Source organism: Poecilia reticulata, chromosome 21 (assembly GCF_904066995.2).
Source record: "Poecilia reticulata chromosome 21, P_reticulata-male-v2, whole genome shotgun sequence".
NCBI classification, from domain to species: domain Eukaryota; kingdom Metazoa; phylum Chordata; class Actinopteri; order Cyprinodontiformes; family Poeciliidae; genus Poecilia; species Poecilia reticulata.
The window spans coordinates 8,765,505-8,775,215 of NC_088850.1; positions in this window are offsets into that span (position 1 = coordinate 8,765,505).

Sequence of the window (9,711 nt, forward strand, 5' to 3'; positions counted from 1 at the left end):
AAATTCAAAATAAACCAATACATCTAAGATTGGTTCATTTGTATTCAGCCAGGATGCAAAATCTTTTAGCAATTCTAAAGTGAACTTATAAGTTTTTGTCACAACTTCAAAATAACTCATTATATCCACACAAGATTACTGTCAAAACAACTTATTTTCTGGTTTATTGTATACTGCTGTTTGCTAAAGATACTGTAACTTGTTGTTTCTTCCCTGATATGTTATTGTTAAGTTTTGCAGGTTTTGTTATGTCACAGTCTGCAGCTTTTGATCATGTTAAGTGGGTTTAAGAATTAAGAAGGTTAAAGTGCTATTTCTTCACTGATGTACTGCAAAGGATATACAGCTAAATAACCGTAGCTGCAGGTTCTGACATGATAATGCTTCACATTTCAGTTTTTGTCAATAGTGTAAGCAGCCGTGTAACACCCCGTGGAAATTTGATTCTTTATCTGAAAACTGGATGGAGTTTGAACCTCTGACTTTGGTTTACATTCAGTGTTACACTTATGCCAGGAGCAAAAAGTCTCCACCTGTGAGTTATGATGTGAGAAGTGAACAAACTCTTTAAACTCTTTAAACTGCCAGCTGAAAGCCCCACCCCTAATATTCAGTTGTGATTCTCTCTGTTCCTCAAACCTGAATTTATCTTGGGCACTAAATGTGAATAAATGATGTGATAAATCCTACAGGTGATGCTTGATAAATGAACTCTTCCAGTCATACTGACCACTCAGAAATCATAATTAGCTGTTTCTAAATGTATGCTCAACCTATTTTACCTACACATACAAAGCTTTGTGTGACATAAAAGTAAGAATGCACATCACCTTCAACTAAATATAGAGATAGCCATTATGAGCCACTTTGCCACATAAAATCCCAACATAATGAACTGAATTGATGATTACAAAACACAGTGGCTTGAGAAAATACTTTTGCCAGATATTGTACACAACTTTAAAATTATGCTCAGTTAAAATATTATTTAATTGCCTGACATTTCTGACTTTATTTCCTTTTTTTGTCTCAGTTGTCATGAGTAGATGCAACCAGCAGCGGCTCCTTGTTTTCTGTACTTTTCAGTGTTTTCTAGGAATAAGTTGGCGGTTGGATCAAAGCAGAAACATGATTTTTTTTCTGAGAAAATGTTGTGTTTTTTTCTCAGAAAAACATGCTCTCTGAGGCTTGCAGATTGAGACCAACTTCACACATTAATGACTAGACCAAAGAAGTTTTTTATCAGCCAAAATCAGTCTAATCTTTCTTCTCTGTGAAGTTCACATTCCAGAAAAGCCATTAGACAATTTATCTCCCCTCATTCACTACCTTGTCGTAAAGCACATATTTAAGGGGAATAAACAAGCCATCAGGCTCAATGTGTTCCTTTTGTCTTAGATTCCCACATACCGTTATGCAACATGTGCTGGACCAGAGTCTCCATTGCTAATGCAAACCTTCCTATGAATATTATTGCTTTGTAAGCAATCATCCAGCCTAACCTATAATGCTGCTTTTGCAAAGCATTTTGCACATTTTAAATATGTGGATTTACTAAAAAAACACATATTAAGAATCACAATACCTGCATATAATTGATAATCCAGTCAGTTTTTCATGATTTTGGAAGTAATAAATGCTTATTTCTGATTTAGGCTTAGATTTAGATCTGCTTTAGACGAAGCTATTAGCAACAAGTCGTTGCTTATAACAGAATGTATTCCGACATAAAAGTCTGTTAAAAGATGTAAATAACTTAACAATCAAAGCTTCTTTCACAACAATGCAATTAAATGTGGAACGTCATACAGCCCAGTATTTCTATGCAGTATTTACCCTAAAAATACTCCTGTAGAAGTACTATAAGTATGTTGTAGGTACACTGTAGAATGCCTATAAGTCAATCAGGCAGTTCAGACTCATGTTTTTATTAAAACCAGGTGTTCATAGAAACCACATCTCAATTTTAAAGACCTTACTCCGGCTCTCTGTAGCTCACAAAATAGATTTTTAAACACTATTGTTAGTTTATAAATTGCCGAACGCCTTAGAGCCAAAATACATTAAAAACCTGCTGTTGTTGTATCAGGTCTTCTGGTTCTGGTCTTCTCTGCATCAACCCCAGAACCAGAACTGCATTCAGTTTCTATGCACCACAAATCTGGAACAAACTTACAGAAAACTGCAAAACACCTGAAACACTGAGTTCCTTTAAATAAAGGCTAAAACCCTACTTGTTTAGATTTAACTTTGATTAACTGGAACATTAATCAACATATCTGATGTTTATTTGCTTGCTGATTTTAATTATAGGATTTGACAAAACATAACGTAATCGGCGACTGTATGATGTTTTGTGGTGTAAAGCACTTTGATCTGCTAAAATATAATATACAAATAAACTTGACTTGACTTAAGTACTTGTTGTTACCCTTATCTGAACTACCGCTCCTTATAGAGATATGTATGCTGCTGATTAGAAGCAGGCGATCGGTTGGTGGCTCAGACACAATCCAGATATTTTCAAGTGAAAACTGTAAAGCAATCCATTTGTTGTTGTTGTTTGTTGTGGGGGTTTCAAGCAGCTCTCCTGAAAAATGCTGCATGTTACATAATATCTTCAGTAATCTAGATTGAGTTCTAGATAATGCTAATAGTGTATGCGCTGAAGAAAGCATCTGTAAAACAACAAGTGTTGAGTGAAATTTTATTTGTAAGTATATATTGTGATGGTTGAGAGGCAGGAATATCAGGCGTTGATGCTCCTTCTGTCTTTCTCCGCGCTGTTCTCCCACCACACCCGTCGTTTCCTGTGGCTGGGGTTGAAGGGAACAGTTGCACCCTGATAAGCTCTCTGAGAGAGAAGCCATACATGCTGCTTAATCAGCGGGTTGGACGCTTTCAGTCAACAACAATCACAAGCTCTCATCACATTTATGCCGATGTCTGTTTTTCTGATGCTTAAGTGCGGTCAAATTCTTCCATTTATGGTGTCCCATATGTGCCATGGCAACAATGGGATCCATATGATGATTTCCAGCTCTTTGCAGAACATTCAAATGAGAAGAAAAGTAGCTTTCCCGTCCGAATGGTCAGTTTTCTGTTTTCATAAACGCTCTGAAATCATCTGGAGATGGTTGGAGAGCGCCTCAAGATGAGAGTTGAATGTTTAGCAGGTGTGTGGATAGTTTACTGCTGTGGGAGCCATAGATCGTTTCATTGTGGGACGTGCAACAGGGATCGGTCAGAACCATCTGCATACAGTAGAGCCCCGTGGGACCAGAGGGAAAATTGGAAAATATGCAGAGAAGCTCAAGTTATGTGCAAGACTTGCTCTTTGGTTCCAGATGGCGACCTAGAGTATTTAGGAAAGTAAAATACTGTTATGCTAATCTTTTTAATTTTTTTTAATTGGTGTCGCGTAGAGTACTTTCCAATTGTTTTCTTAAAATTCATAAAATTATTCTTTAAATATACATTTGCTCTTCTTTGTTTTCATCATATTTATTATGAGATACATGCACAATATAATTTATTAAATAAAATCTCACGCAGGTTTCTAAGTCCAGTTTAATTTTCTCTTTCCCTCAATTTTAAAAGTCATATATAAGTAAACAAACATTTCTAGATTCAAATAATTTTTTATGTTTTTTTTTTAACCTCTTGGAAGAAGTCCTACGGAAGCCCTAAAATGCAAAAATGTATAATTTCACCCCCATGTATAAGTGACTGATTTTTGTTGAGCTAACTGTGTCATGGAGGCTGCAAATGACAAAACTTGAGGGGTCACAAAATGCAAGAATCTCTAATAATGTATGTATTCTTATTTGAAATGTAGATTTTTATTTTCTTTATTTTTTTTGTATTTCTGGACTTTTTTGACCATTTTCCTGTTGTTTAATTGTAAAACTAAACATCTGATTAAGAGTCCCCAAACCTTTTCAAGGCTTAGAGTTTGCAGACACATCGTAAACTGTCTATTTTAAGAATCACTTGCAGCGGAGCAGCTGCACAGAGAGGTGGCGGCGGCAGAGGGAGGGAGGAGGTTTGGTTGCTTTGCAGTGCCGTGGGACTGCTTTGTTTGCTCACATGCAGAGATAAATGGTTGCTTTACTTTCTTGTTTCCTCAATTATGAAGATAAGACAAGGAGCTTTTGATCCCAAGCCAGAATGACTTGGCTCTATACATTTTTCATCCTAGAATTTCTTGTGCCCTACTTGAAATCTTAAAGACACAGATACTTTTTTTTTTGTCTGAAAATGCCAGGATAATTAGAAGCCTGTTTAGAATAATTTATGCTCTAAAAGAGAAAAACAGGCTAATTACTAGATATATGTCTCCTACTTGAAATAAAATTCTGTAATAATATACATAGGAAGGAAAACTTCAGCAGCCTGCTGCTGGCTTTAAACACAGAGCCTTCCTGCATTGATGCTGTAATTGCTTTACTATCTTGGTCTTCTTTAAATGACGTCTAATTGAGGGGCTTCGCCGCACCCTTTCCTCAAGCGGCTCCATTGAGCAATCAACCTGCAGCGCTATCTCTGCATCTTAATAAAAACTTAAATGATTGGACCACAACCCAGGACTTCCCTTAGACATAGGAAGAGCCAAAGAGGCGTAGGAAGGAGGTGGAGGGAAGGGGTGTCAGAAGCAGCATCCGACAAAACATCCTGATTCAGCTGATGCAGGGAGGAGGGAGGATTTCAGAGCACAGGATGTAAGGAGAATGTCTTTTTTTAATGTTGAGGGATGATTGAGAAGTTTAAGAAAGAGGGATGGAAAAAAAAGGAGAAACCGACTTGTCACGCAAACAGCAGAGAGGACAAGGCTGCTGCAAGAAGCTGTGTTCACTGTGAGCAGTGATTAATGTGATGCATGAGTTAAACCTACTCTGTTCAAAACATCCACTCTGCAGAAGTGGACTTCAGCCAGCAGAAACAAAGATATGTCAAGCTTCTGTCAGCAGTAAAGTAAATTTCCTTTGATTAGTAGTTATTTCCTGATTAAATTAAACTCTTTATGGTAGTCACGAAAGGGGATATATGCTAATACCATGACTCTTTATGCATTTAGATGTTTTCTAGGCCAAGCACAAGGACGACTTCTGCATTTTCTGAAGCAATTTGCGTGTGGTTGCATAAAATGTGGATTCTAGTTAAAGGTCACCTGTTGGCTTGGTGATAACAGGCAATTATTTTAAGCTATGATTTGAAAGGTTAAATGAAAGGCTGGGCTGTGAGATTCTCTGAAATAATGAGGCTTAGAAGATTGCATTCATCATTGACTTTGCTTTATTGAATAGACTGGAAAACGTTGAGGTTGATTTGTTTCGGAGCGATTCATGGAGCCCATTTTCGTCTGATTTGTGGTTTCACATGTCTTAGTGATTTGTTTTGCAGCAAATCTGCTGTGGTTTTGAATACATTTTTCAATGTAATGTATTCAAATTATTCTAAAATTCTAGTCATCCATCATCTTCAAAAGAAATAAATATAAATAAATATAAATATATTTATATTTTATATAAATAAATATAAATATATTTATATTTTATATATATAAATAAATAAATAAATAAATAAATAAATAAATAAATAAATAAATAAATAAATAAATAAATAAATACCTGTGTTTCTTTTTCACGCGGGTATGCAGCTAAGAAGTGCAATCTGGAAAATGCATAATTTAATAAAGCATGTGAAAAATGCACAATAGAGCAAAAAAAACACAAAAAATGATCAAATTAAATCAACAGAATAAATGAGGTTTTGACCAGATTCCAGGACAACATATTCCCCTAAAACAACAACAGAGGAATTCAATTATCTTTTGCGTTCAATTTTAACTCAAAAGATAATTTTGTGGTCATACAGGGACCACTTAGCAGATGCAATCAAAATGTTCAAATTATTTCTAAAACTCAGAGCAGTACAGCGTTTCACAACAATATAAAGGGATAATTAAAAAAGACAATTTAAAATAGAACACGTGCATCTGTAGAAAACACAACAAATACTCCACATGCCTGCGGTAGGATCCACGCTGAGAGGTTGGGCTGGTTGTGCCACTGCTGTAAATTTATATCTCATCATGAAACTTCACAACAACTTGTTTACCAAGCCTGTTTCCCCTGTTATTTATACTATTCAGTCTGCTGCAGACATTTCTAATTATGTAGCCAAGATTACTACATGTGAAACTCTTCTCCCTTTCTCTATCAATTATTCTCCCACTAAAGGTCCATCCTGTCAGTCTAATAAAATAAATTAAAAAAAAATACATTCCCATTGCAAAAACATTCAAAGTCCTTCACCGCCTTTTTCAAAATGTCACATAGCAAGACAAAACTGCTGTATTTTAGTAGGATTCTGCATAGACTTACATAATGTAACAGATAGTTGTGAATTGTTGAGAAAAATTTTTATTTACCAACTAATATTGATGGTGGTGGCAGCATTATGCTTTGTTAGCAAAGACAGGAAACCCTTAGAGTTAATGGAAATATTAATGAAGCCAAATATTGGGAGGAAAACCTTTTAGAAGCTGCAAAAAATCTGGGGGTGGAGGTTCACTATGTAGCAGGGCAGGATAAATGTCAGGATTTGAAAATGTATCTTCTCAAATGGTCTCCATCCAATCTGACTGAACTGTTCTGTAAAGAACAACGCAAAGCAATTTCATTCTCTACACAAGCAAATCTGAGGTTTGAGACGCATCTCAAACCTCTTACAGCCTTAATTTTTGTTTTATTTACCAAAATGTTTAACACCGTGTATTATTTTACCTCCGGTTCAGAAAATATGCATGGCTTTATGTTGTGTTAAACTTTTTCAACAAGAACGTGAAGCAGCAGCTGGGATGAAACGGCTAATTTAGGATATTTTTTTAAAGTCAAACACTCAAACATGCTTATATTATGCTGATCAGTTTGAATTGGTTTTACTTGCTTTATTTCTGAAAGCTGTTTTTCCTGAATCCCGTTTGTGAAATAACTTTGGATTTAACTGAGCTGCACATTTTGCATCCCTTGCAAAAACAGTCACGTTTGAAACTACTTGCGAACTCGAGGTGAACTCTTCAGATGAAAGGGATGAAATTGATTTACATTTTGATGGGGAAATCAAGGCCTGAACTTCTGTCCGTGAAGACTTCACCTATTGAATATCATGTCAGAGATTTCCCAAAGCAGGAATGTGTTTGCCGTCTGCTGAAATAATGACCTGTAAATGACTGACCCTTGCATGACCACCACCATTCCTGAGTGGAGTGCATAGATTTGGTTGCTGCGTCTGCTAATGGCAAACAGATTTACCAAGATGAGAGGGAGGAATTTTCACTCCATCTTTTGCGCAAATGTCGACTATTGCAAATGTCTGCGTCAGATTACCGGGGCAGCAGAGATAAGCACTTGTAAAGACCCCTGGGTCTTGTTTATTATTAGGGCGAGAGTGGGAAATGGTGTTCAGCGAGCGGCAAGGAAAACAGACGATCTGGAAAAACTAATGCGTTGCTCTCATGCAACATTTGTCAGGCTATTACGCCTCCCCCGCGAGATAGCACTCTGGGACGTATAAGTTGTTGGTGCTATTTTCCCAGATATCAATTTTCAATAGCGTCATGCAAAAATCTGTGTCAGGAAATGTGGAGAACGAAAGTTGAGGCACAAAAGTCAAGCTTTTAACAACAAAAATGGCTCTGAGAATGTGACTGCACAAATCTCTCATGATGGTTCAGTTACGCTACTACTTTAATTAGCATTACCTTATTGCTCTGTACTTTAATGTCATTCTTCTACGTTTTTCTAACATTATATATTGCATGAAATGAAAAAAAGCAAAATTACTAAAGGAGTTATTTATTTAAGATGTGTTATGTAATATGTTTATTTAGTGTGTAAGAGCTCTGGGACTTCCTGAAGTAAATTAATAAAAATATCAACATGAAATTCAGTATCATTAATTAGTATTAAAAGTCTATATATGTCATAGTTTTTTTCACTGCATACTGGAGAACTGGCTGTTTAGAGCGTGGGATCACTCACAACTAAAAAATCAAATAAAAAATAACAAAATGAATATGTTATCACTACCACAGAGAGCAGGTTAGCCTGATCCATAACCCGCCTGACTATCAGGAGATGTAGATCTATAAAAGTTTGGGAAAACTATGTGAAGTTTGGTGTATAAACTTGGATTGTTTTCCTTGTTTTTTATGTGCTAATCAATGTTTTCCCATATGTTGTGTTTTATCCCCTCCCTTTAACCATTTCCTCAATGGGTCCGTCCCTAACTGTTTGTTTAATGTACATTTGTTTCAGGCCCGCACTGATTTAGACAAGCCATCAAGCCGACTGCAGCTTAGAAAAAGAAAAACGCCCGTCGCCCCCGATGGATGACGTGAACCAGCATCCTGAGAGAGTCCAGTCTCTGGCCAGCGGTTGAACTCAAACCCATCACATCGGCTCACTAAAACAACAACCTCAGTGTCACAAAAATGAATTTTAGGAAGCATTGGGAGCACAAAGGCCCCATAACGTCTACCCGATCCATTGGTTATAAGATTTTCAAGACAATATAGGGAAGTAAGAGCTTACTGTAGCACCAGCTACAATACTGAGACTAAAAAAACCTCAGGCTTGCAAATGCTACAGTCTCCCTTCCTTGAAATCTTTATCAGTGATTGCCATCTTCGGCATGTGACAGACGGGATCTGCATTGTTGCAAGCTGTGGTTCAGATGTTCCCTGGTTTTGTGTTGGAAGCTCAAGAGGCGAGCTGAGTGGCATGTTACCAAGTTTTATTCTGCTGCTCCCACAAACCTTCAATGAAAGGAAGGAAACTGTGTGATCGCACATAGGCCTTTTTGATTGCTTCTGCAGGAGGAACTCTCTTCATACAGGTGATCAGGTGTAAAACATGACAACCAAAACCTGGAGGGGGGTGGTTCTGTTAGGAAAATTGTGAACATTTTTCATCCTGTTTCAACCCCGTCTTGTGTCCTTAAGCATCTTCTAGCTATTTTTTTCCTTGGATTGTTCTGTAATTAGCTCCATGCATCTTTGCATCAACTCTGACGCTGGTGAAGATAATTATCACCACAGCGTGACGCTTCTGCCACCTGTGTGCATGGTGTGCTAAGTTTTATATGTAGAGCTACTTTTTAATAAAGTTTATTGCTTGTAAGTCAAAAGACTATTTAGCTTCTCTCATTTTGAATACTTAAATATTCAAATCTTGGGAAGTTGGGTTTCTTTTTGTTTGTTTACTTTTCTCTAACAAACCACTGAAGCCTTCAGGGAACAGTTTGATTTATAACTGAGGAAAAATTAGGCACAGATAGACTTCATCTCATAACAGCAGGATTTTTAACAACAAAATTTGTGCATTTTATTTATGGGTTTCTAAGTAAAAACAAATGTGCAAAACAACTTTTCTTTATTTTTGATTAATTACATAAAATCCCAATAAAATGCATTGAAGTTTGTGTTCATAAAAGTTGTAGAAAAATTCTAAGAAATATATATATATATATATATATATATATATATATATATATATATATATATATATATATATATATATATATATATATTATTGTTGTTATTGTTAATCTTGTTTTCTATATATCATTTTTAACACTTTGAGAACTTTTTGTTTTTGTGTTATGCTGCTGTTACATCTGAAATTCCCTTTTGTCATAGAAAAGGCT